Genomic DNA, 10,844 nt, shown 5'->3' on the forward strand with positions numbered 1-10,844 from the left:
GGGTCCAACATAGGTTTGGCAGGATGCAGGATGAGGCTTAAAATCGAGGCGGGATGTGGAATACGAGATACTTTAAAGGCGAGATGCGGGATGAAGATAGGAAGGCGAGACCGGGACATACTCCGATTCGAATGCGGGATAGGGGTTGGGACAGGTATAGGCGAGCTCATAAAAAGTATTTCTTTGCTTTAGAAACGGGCTTAATTAATGCTCCCGTGTAAATTGAGGTTGACATGGCTAAATGATTCAGTAGTACGTCCAGTTTTCTCTGTATTAGCTACAAATGTTTACACGAAACACCATGGTATATTCAGTTTTCTCGCTCTCGTAATTTTCTCTCACGAGTATGTCTGAGTGATCATTTGTTTCTGTACGATTTTATCGGTTTTTTGAGGATTTCTCTTGGCAATGGTTGTTGCTGTACTGAATGCCACTTGCTCATAAGGATTTTTTTGTAAAGTTTGGAGATTTGGAACTGTTGGATAGTATTGTCGGTCAGCGCAGGAAAGGGCTTGAACTTTACTACAAATGATGATTGACCCATCCAAATATATTGCCTACTACCACGCAGCGCCTACGACTAAACGTACTTATTCTACATAGGATGTAGAACGTCTGGGAACAGGCCCTGTAATCAGCATTATTTATAACTGAAATAATAATAATAATAATAATAATACTAATACTAATAATGATAGTTACAAAATTTATGTAGCGTCATTTCCATTTAGCCCAATGGCGCTTTACAATAAGTAAAGAAATAGAAAACTAAATCTAACCTGCTTACGATGAACAAATATGTGACTACATGATTTAAGAATATCTCATAAAGCGCCATTAAAAACATATGAACCTCTTGCGAGGGCCATATCTATTGCTCAGAAAAATAAAATAACATAAAATGCACAAAAAAAAGGTCTATTCAGGAAAACTCGCTAGGCACTAAAGTGGATAATTTCTAATTTTAAATACAGCTATTATCTATACCTTTTAGCAAGTTAAAAGTGGGGGCATATAAATCTCCAACGAAACAGAGTTACGCTTAGTCTTTCGAGTCCCAATGAAGCCCAAAATCCTTGAAACTATAAGGTTTCAATGATGCGAGAGGTCTGAGAATGAATTTTACATACTGGCTTGGCCTCTTGATCGAAATCTGCATTAAGGTGTCAGGTTGAACAGCTGTTTTGTGGTAATGAGGTTAGCATCGTAGCAATCGTAATGTTGGCAGAATCTTTTTGTTAAGTCTCTTGATTTTTTTACAAAAGAAAAGTTGAAGCTCTTAACTCGGAGAATGGGCTATTTTTGGTGGAAAAATCAGCATCTTTCCAAAGTGCCGCAGGGTTGTTCACGTCTCTGATCTTGGAAATCTTGTACTGCGCTGGTTGACTCTTGACTTGGGAAGCATTTTCAAGTAAAGATTTCATGCCGTTAGGGTTTTAGCTGGTGATGGGAAGGGTCGTAATGAAGCGGGGACGGCCTCACGAGGATGAAGACCCCGAAGAAAAATGAATATCGAGTGAGTTCCCTCTAGTTTACAGTGTTTGTGGCCGAAGGCGAAGTCTGGGGAACATACGGACACTTAGTGAGCCAAACGAGGCGAGTCATCTAATATTTGATTTATCTTAAATTTATTCGTACAAACATTCTAATTCTTATGATAAAGCACAAGAGCTTATGTGTTGTTTCAACCTGCTCCCCTCCTGCCCGGTACGACTCGTGTGCATTTGACTGTCGTCCGTGCTAAGGGAGTAAGGAATTAAAAAACCTTACCCGTCCAGGGTGGTTAATTTAAAGCGGAGGTGTCAAGTGTTTATATAGGAAATACAAACGTCTTATTTTTAAGGTCAAGGAGTTGAAAGGTATTAAGTTCGCTTTTGTGAAAGAATTAAACATTCTTAAAGATGAGCAAGGAACGTGTTGCCATGATCTTAATAGTTATCACTGGCTTTACAGAAGTTTAAAGACGACATTTAATAGCGGTGATACTAGTAGATTTTCTCTCACACTGCAGTGATGCACTCTGTATGAGAGTCATCTGCATTGCTATGAAAGGTGACCATTTTGATGTAAGGCCATGCACGGTACCTTCTTTTTTCGTCACCAATTCAACAAGTTTTAAAGTTTTTTAAAATAGTCAAATCAATTGCTTCTTAATGAGTAGAAAGTCGTGTTCCCTGATCTTGCCTTCTACAAAACAAATAGGTCCACACTGCTTTCATGTGTCTTGGACAATAATAATAATAATAATGATAATTAACATTTCTAGAGCACCAAAATTATAAAAATATTCTAAAGCACCTTACAAAATATTCTATAAATTAAAATATTAAAGGAATTAAACGATAAAATATGAAAAATATGAAAGATATTAAAATGTTAAAACTATTTAAAATGTTAAAACAACTTAAAGATGGCTACACTGACTGTTTTGAATTTCAAGCAGCAGTTTGTTCAACAGAAGTGGCCTGGAACGGGCAAAGATGCAATCACCAAAGGTCTTGAAATTAGTTCTTGGGATCTTAAGAAGGCCAGGAACATAGGTGATGACCAGAAATGGAGTGTATTAGGTCTTGAAATTAGTTCTTTGGATCTTAAGAAGGCCAGGAACATAGGTGATGACCAGAAATGGAGTGTGGCCACTGATATTCTGCAAACAAGAATCAAAAATGACTGCTCAAGTATGTGCTTCAGTTGACATCTTATAGATGAAACTGCCTCTTCTATTGCTGAAACTTTCATTGTCACAGGTAAATCAGTGCTTTAAAGACTGTGGTATAAGAAATTGGCAACAAACGAAAAATTGTTTGTAATTAAGATTACAAACACCTCAAGCTGGAAAGACAAACTTTTGAGTGAATGATCTTTCAAGGTCACAACATGCAATATTTCAAAGACAACAAATGCTCTGTGAACATAGAGTCATAGTATCCCTGGATAGCCTACCTCAAATTTTACTTGAATCAATGTCTTGAATTTTTATCTTCAAGATAAATTTATGGCATTTTCCCTCTCTTTCTTTGCCCTTTTGGGAAGACTCAAACAAGCTTTTTTGCCCAGCCTTTCAGCATTTTCTGTTGTGGCCAGAACCACAGCTACTTAATACCACCTTAAATTTGGCACTTTGATCTTGAAAATTCCGGTGGAATTATTCAATTATTGATTTCAAGGCTGAGGCATGTGTGTCACTGATGGCATCTCTGTGATTGGTTAAGGTATAAAGCTACTTCCGGTCTGAGGGGGGCAAAGGTGTGGACTTATCTTTGTTGTTGGATTAACTTTGTTCGAATTCTTAGCTGGATAAGTATTTGATAAATTTAGTGGATTTATCAAGCACAAAATATCACATTGCAGCTAGTAAGCTGAATTGCAGAAAATTTAAAGTAATTTTGGAAAAAGTTTTACATTATGCATGGTCCTTAAAAACTACTATACATGGTAAAATTTGCATTATAAAATCTATGTTTATTAGTATCAAATTTACTAATTAAGACTTAGTTTATGTAAAACTGATATTTACTCATTGAAAATCGTTTATGACTAGTTAAAACTAAGAATTGTCTTTGTCATACACAGATGGTATAAAAGAACATTAATTTTGTATCTGTCAATTCTTGTGAGCAGTCTTTGGAAGGTTTGAGTTTTCCATGTTCTGTACTTTGGTTGGGGCTTGAGTGGTAGCTTTAACCTTGGCATTAAAAGCAGACACATGAAGGCTCTCCCAAAGGGGCATGTAAAGAATAAAAAGGATCACTAGGCAAAGATATGTATGAACTTGTAAGTGTGGCAGAAAAGAATACTACTTTCAGATGAGTTTATGATATTAACTAAATGTCTTCATGATCTACCATTTGCTCCTTAATAGCCTCAAGTCTCCAAGTAGGGAGATTGGGTGGGTGCATTAATTTCTCATCTGCATGTTTGGCCTGAATTAGAATTGCTTTGCTTGCTGGTTAACTTGAACCTTCTTTTCCTTTGTGTCTTTCCAGTCTCCCAGAGTAACCATGCAGTAGTTTATTTCCTCTCCTAGAAGTCTATTCTGAGTCAACTTGCAATTAATGATTATCAAAGCTAAGTATAATAGTTATTAGGAAAGTACAGACTAAATTACGAATAAAATTATTTAGAATTACAACATGCTTTAAAATCTAAAAGTGTGCAAACTAGTGAAAATTGAAATGTTTGAGTGAAAATATGGTGGTCTTTGATGATATCTTTGACAGCTAACAGTTCCATGATAAAATTGTAACACTGCAGAAACCACAGCACAGGGAATCATGTTCACATCATGACATTTATGCTTTGGGCACTGAACCCAAACCAGAGAATTGATGCATTCATTTCAGTTCTGTGTAACTTAACATTATGAGGGTGGGGTGCAACAACTCCACAAAAACCTGGGGCATGCATTTATCTCTTTATCGGTCAATGTTCTTGTTGCCTGTCAAACCAGGAGTTTTTGTCAGGGGGACAAAATCTGTGTTTCTCTGCTGAATCTCCAGCTTGGATAGAGTGGTGTAAGATGGCTATCAAGTTCTTTTTCATGGTGTAAACAGCTACATTTATGTCACTATCGGATGGATTTGAGGTTGACAGAATGTTATGTGTAATGGTTAGACCACGGTATCTCTGAATCTTCTTTACTTGTTTTTCTGAGGTGGCCACGCCCTCCAACTGGCTTTTTCATGTGAAAAACACTTGCCTCAAGGAAATTGTAGGGCATTAAATATACAGAACAAACAGAAAGCAAAAAATTATTGATTGAATTACTAATTGCCAAACAATAAATCAACTGCTATGTACTTACTGTCTTATACACACAGTCAAACAGAAACTGTAGGACACGTGTTCATTACGTTTATTGAGTGATGATAATTCAGGTTGGTAGATAAGTAATTTTTCTTGGAGGCAGAGGTTGCATCTTTTGCTTGTGTTGTTGTAGGGTGATCTTGATGAAAGGATGTGCCATAAAATAAAGTGGTCAATGTTATTTTCTTGAAGGGTCCAGATATGTTTGCTGAGTTCAGTAGAGTTTCTGTGTTTTGTGTGTTGGAAGGATGTGGTGTGGTTTCTGTATCTAGTCTTGAAGTCGTTTTCTGTAAGTCCGATGTACGTCTCAGTGGTGCTGTTGTCCTTATGTGTGACGGTGGCTCGGTAGATTAGTGATAACTGGAGGCAGTTTCCGTTAAGTGGGCGTGTGTTCTTCTGTTGGCAGCTGCAAGTTTTGGTGTCTTTTGTGTTGGAGTTATTTGCGGTGTCATTGAAGGGTTTGGATTAATTTAAAATGCGTTTGTTGTGGTTGTCGATGGTCTGCTTAGTGTTATTCATGCAGCTGTAGCAGATTTTGATTTTGTTACGATTAAAGATTCTTTTAAGTTTGTGGTATTTTGGGAAGTGCTTGTCTTCTATGGCAAGGAATCTGTGTCTGATATTGGTGCTGACATTTTTGCTGAATTGGGGGTTGTACCAGAGTATGTTGTTCTGTTGACTGTCTTTTCGTTTGTTAGTTATGGGTGGTTCATAATGTAGAGTGGACTGGTATCCGCATTTGTCGAGTGCTTTTTGATATGGAGCCGCTCCTCCATATCAAAAAGCACTTGATGAATGCTTTTTGATATGGAGGGGCGGCTCCATATCAATAAGCACTCAAAGAATGCAGATACTGGTACACTCTACATTATGAACTCTACTACGAACCACCCACAACAAAAAAGCTGACAACGGAACAACATACTCTGGTACACCCCCCATTCAGCAAAATTTTCAGCACCAATATTGGACACCAATTCTTTGCCCTAGTAGACAAGTATTTCCCGAAAGACCACAAACTCAGAAGAATCTTTAATCGTAACACAATCAAAATCAGTTACAGTTGCACAAATAACACTTAACAGATCATTGACAACCACAACAAATGTATTGTAAATTCATCCAAACACATCAATGACACCATAGATAACACTAACACAAGACAGCAAAACTTGCAGCTGCCAACAGAAGATCACATGTCCACTTAACGGAAACTGCCTCCAGTCATCACCAATCTACCAAGCCGCTGTCGCACGTGAGGACAACACCACCACTGAGACATACATCAGACTTACAGAAAACGACTTCAAGACTAGATACAGAAACCACACCGCATCGTTCTAACACACAAAACACAGAAACTCTACTGAACTCAGCAAACATATCTGGACCCTTCAAGAAAATAACATTGACCACTTTATTTCATGGCGTATCCTTTCATGAAGATCACCCTACAACAGTGCAAGCAAAAGATGCAACCTCTGCTTCAAAGAAATATTACTTGTCTTCCACCAACCTGAATTATCATCACTCAAGAAAGGTAATGAAGTTGTCTACTGTGTAACAATTAAACAGAGAATTGAAATTTACCATGACGCCTATTTGCAGATTTGAATAATAGGCGTGGATATGCATATTATGAATATATTCCTTGTGGTTTACTTTAGCATTTATGGGAATAACAGAAATTCGGGGGATGAAAAGATGGCAAAAAAAGGAGATTATACACTAACATCTGGGCTTCATAACATATTTTAGAGGTGACCTAAATAGTTAAGGAAAAGTATGCCTCCTTAAAAATAAAGAAAATGTTTGAATTTAAAAGCAAAATGTTTATTTTATGAGGGCTCAAGACTGTTCATAGCATTATGCAACTGTGTGGCATTGCATACTAGCAGCTGTCTCTTAAAATAGGAGAAACCTTGTCCCTGCAGGGCTGGGGAGATGTGTTGAACTTCTTAGTGTTTGTCAGCATGGCAAGTTTTTGTGCATGGTGCTACTCATGTATGTCATCCATTTACAATTATATCATTACCCATTACAAATAAGAAAGTAAAATATTGATAAAAGCTAAAATTATGGTAGAAAAAATCAAAATACAGTCTGGAATATTTATACAAAGACAAGTCTAACCCCTTGGTATGACTTTATCTTCATTGCAAACATGTAAATATCAAGATATCAAGACCAGTAAAAAGAATTCTTTGGTTGAATAAAAATAGTTCAAAGTATCGATTTAAAATCTATTTACATAGCCCAGACAGTGTTTTTCTCTAGGCCTAGGTGTCTAATTTTCATTAAATTTGTTTATCATTACTGCAACTGTGTCATTCCATTAAATTTCCAAGGGGCATATATATGCATAACTGACAATGTATGGCACACTGCATCTAGTTCTCTTTGCTCACTTTTACAAAGTTTTTTTCACTTGTTTACTTTGATTTACTGACCTTCGTAGATTGCTGCCTAAATTGCATATGAAGCAAATTTTTGTTTCCTTTTTCTGGCTGGTAGTTGTATTTAAGGTTTGAAATTATTGGTCTCAGTTCCTGATGACTCAGTGACCATTTTTTACGCATAAAATGTAATACTTTTTACACTGTTGTACATTACAAATTTTAAATACAAAATACTTAGAATAATGAGGAATAGTTTAAATGAAGAGCAGGAGGCTAAATAGCCGCTAAAATTGGATTGGGATTTTGTGACTGGGCAATATGTATTGGTCAGCATACGGAGTACCATGTTCAGAAAAGCAGGCTTTGTTTTTGATTATAACTTTTTCCATTTCTGTTTGGATGGGCACTGGCACTTCTGGTTTCAGAGTGGGACTTTCAGTGATGACTTCGATGTTCCCTTATCGAGATTCTCTATTGTTTTGTCAAGGTCAGTTTTTATTTTCTTTGCAATTGTTTGTTCTCCAGAGTTATTGCACACTCAAGGTTTACATAAATTTTTTGGGAGCATATCTGGTGTTGTATCCATGAATACTGCTTACATATTGAAAATGACTTTGGAGTAGATCCACTTAAGCAGGCCTTTCTGCCATAGATGCAAAAACTTTAAAGCATTGTGTTGATGCAAATTATTTACTGTTAGAGTATCTGGAATGTTGAGCAGATGGAGGGTGCTATCTGTTTGTTTATACCAATAAAAGTGTGGCAAAACTTCCTCATCTTTGTCCTAAAGTGATCGATCAATAATTGCCAAGAAGATACACATGTAAAATGCATCTTCTGCTCTTCTTTGTCAACCAGTGTTTAGTTGGCAGTGTGGCTGTCACTTGGGATTGAGATTGACAGAGTATTCCATGATCAATCACAACTATTCTCTTGAGGGAAATGGTAAGTGAGTTGGCACAACTCTTGCATCTCCAGCGTCAGAACAAATCATGTAAAATACCATCTTTCTTTTGTCGTATTGTGAACCACTAATTACCCGGGGAGTAACTGAGTTGATAAAGATTATGTTAAGTGGGAAGACAGTATTGAAAGGAAGAATGGCAATTTGCAAATCCTGAAAGGTTTCTCTCAAAGACTAACAGAACTCCCCATAAAGGTATTTTATAAGTGAATAATAATTGAAATAAAATATTTGGATGGATGTGGTCTTTTGGCTGGGTTGACTGAATTTGTGAGGAGGCTGAATCCATGTTTTACCACATTGGTTTACATCAGTAGCATTCTTATGAACCTTCAATAAAATTTCCCCTAAAAGTAGCTTGGAAAATTTGACTTCAGATGATTTGAGGTCATTGAAGCTGTTTCTATGCATCATGACTGCCTCACTGCTGGAAAAGTTGCCACCTCCCATGAGGGGTATATTCAGTGCCTAAGAAGCATCCCTTGGCACATGTAGATTTATTGAATTTTGGATCAAAAACCATAATTGAAATTTGAAGTTTTTCCGATAGGAGCTGTCAAAGAAGTACACATTGCTCACACAAAATGCTTTCAAGTTGGAGTCCAATGTTTTATGAACAGTTACAAATGTAAAAACGACGATAAAAATGCCTTTGTTCATTCATTAATCTTCTCAAAGTTTGGACCATAACACTTGGTGACAATTCTTTTGTTAAATTTTCCCTACATTGTGATTTTGAAGATATCTCTTCCTTGCCCATTTTTTGATGTATGGAAACCATGACTATGCATGATTGTATTAGTATATTAATCGAATCACCCTCATAAGATTGTGAAGATCCTCATCACTATTCAAAGCTGATGTAATGCTTGCCAATCAAGCCAAGTATTTTCAACTATAAGGGGTTATTTGAAATGTGCAGTAGTACATCATCATAGAATAATGTACTTTTGTTCTATGCCACTATCCAGTTTTTGTTCAACTGTGAACAGTTTGTTCTGAGTGGTTTCCAAAATTGGACTTTCGCCTGAGATCTGTGAACTCTTATATTATATACTACAAGTGTAGCACTTGTTATACTTGTTGTGTAGCACTGACAAAACAAAGGTTAATTATATAAGTGAAATAAGGTTGTGTTTGATCAAAAGGATATTCTTTATCAATCATCAAATCGTTTTAGGTTGTGTTAAAAAATAAATCAGTCAGGGAAAAAGTTATTCTGAAGATATAATAAAAAAAGAATAAGAATTAAGGAAAAATTATCAGTAACTACTACATTACAAGAGTATTTAAAAAAAAGGCTTGAGAATTGAGGTTACCAATTTCAAGTGGTTTGAGCTTTTTAAAGTAGGAAACACTCAAGTTACCTCTGATCCAGTGCTCTGATTAGTGTGTATGTATCGGAATGTAAACAGTTTCATTTCAAATCATTCATGATGATTTGATTGTATGCAGAGCATGTCAAGTTATAGGAATTAGCCATGACAAAGACGAGAATTCATCTGAAAACCAAAAATGCTTCAACAGACTATGGCTCATTATCATGTTATGGAAGCATCTGTCAAGAATTTGAAGGTCTTTCAGAACACCCTCACAAATTTCAAGTCTGGCAACAACCCAAATATTTTATTCACATTATAACATTGTTTATTCGACAATAGAAAATCAAACTCAATAAGAAGTTACCTATAAAAGTTTTGAAACGAAACAAACAGAGTTTTATTAGATACTATTAGTGCATGCCTGTTCAGCCATCCTTCTGTTGCAGAGATAACTGTCAATAGCTTTACAGCAATCCACGGCAGTTCCTGTTGTGTCAACATCAATGGAAGAATTTGAATATAATTGGTTCAATCTTTTTCATTTAACTGGATCTAAGGTAAGTTTCTTCCCTGCCCTATTTACATTTGGTCCATCTAATTCCTGTGGTAAAAAGAAAAGCTGCACAATATGGATGGCAAAATTCTTATTGAGGGTCGACTTAAACTGCGGTGAAGGAGGGTATCCTCTGAAGTTTCCTCCTCTGATGGTGCACAGTTAGCTGCTGAAGTTCTCATCTCATCTCTGTCAATAGCTTTACAGCAATCCACAGCAGTTCCTGTTGTGTCAACATCAATGGAAGAATTTGAATATAAATCATTAAATTTCATTTAAGGATACTGGAATATGAACAGCATCTTGCAGCACTGAACCATGGTTCGTACAGGTTTGATGACCTTTTATTCAAGGACTTTTCCAGGACTTTTCAAGGACTTTCAACAATATTCAAGGAGTCCATTTCCACACGCACGATATCACATTTTTCCAGTTACTCCAAAAAAGCAATTTCTGTAAGTGCAAATAATGTCATACAACCAAAAGATAGGATCATGAAGAATTATTCCTTCAGCTTTTCCAGCATGGAACTTAATTTTTTGTCTAAGGAAACAAGATCATTAAGTTTGTCCTTTGCAGATCGCCTCAAAGCATTCGCCTGGGTGAATAAATTTTACACTTCGCAGCTTCTTCGCGCTACGTTTACCTCGTGGTTTCATTTGCCTAGAGGGGGGCTAAACAATGCACCTGGCATACCCCAACGAAGGCGCGGTTACTTAGATACCTTGAATAAAAAACACTGAAAGTGGAAATGCGATCGTCGCAGTAAATTTTCCAATTTAAGCAATTAGAAAGAAGAA

General features: G+C 36.5%; 1 pseudogene; it reads right to left on the reverse strand.

Annotated features, from left to right (window-relative positions):
- The window catches only part of LOC131783752 (putative uncharacterized protein MYH16), a 31,210-nt pseudogene that overhangs the window by 7,608 nt on the left and 12,758 nt on the right, over positions 1 to 10,844 (reverse strand).

This window comes from Pocillopora verrucosa, chromosome 4, assembly GCF_036669915.1.
Source record: "Pocillopora verrucosa isolate sample1 chromosome 4, ASM3666991v2, whole genome shotgun sequence".
In the NCBI taxonomy this organism is placed as follows: Eukaryota; Metazoa; Cnidaria; class Anthozoa; order Scleractinia; family Pocilloporidae; genus Pocillopora; species Pocillopora verrucosa.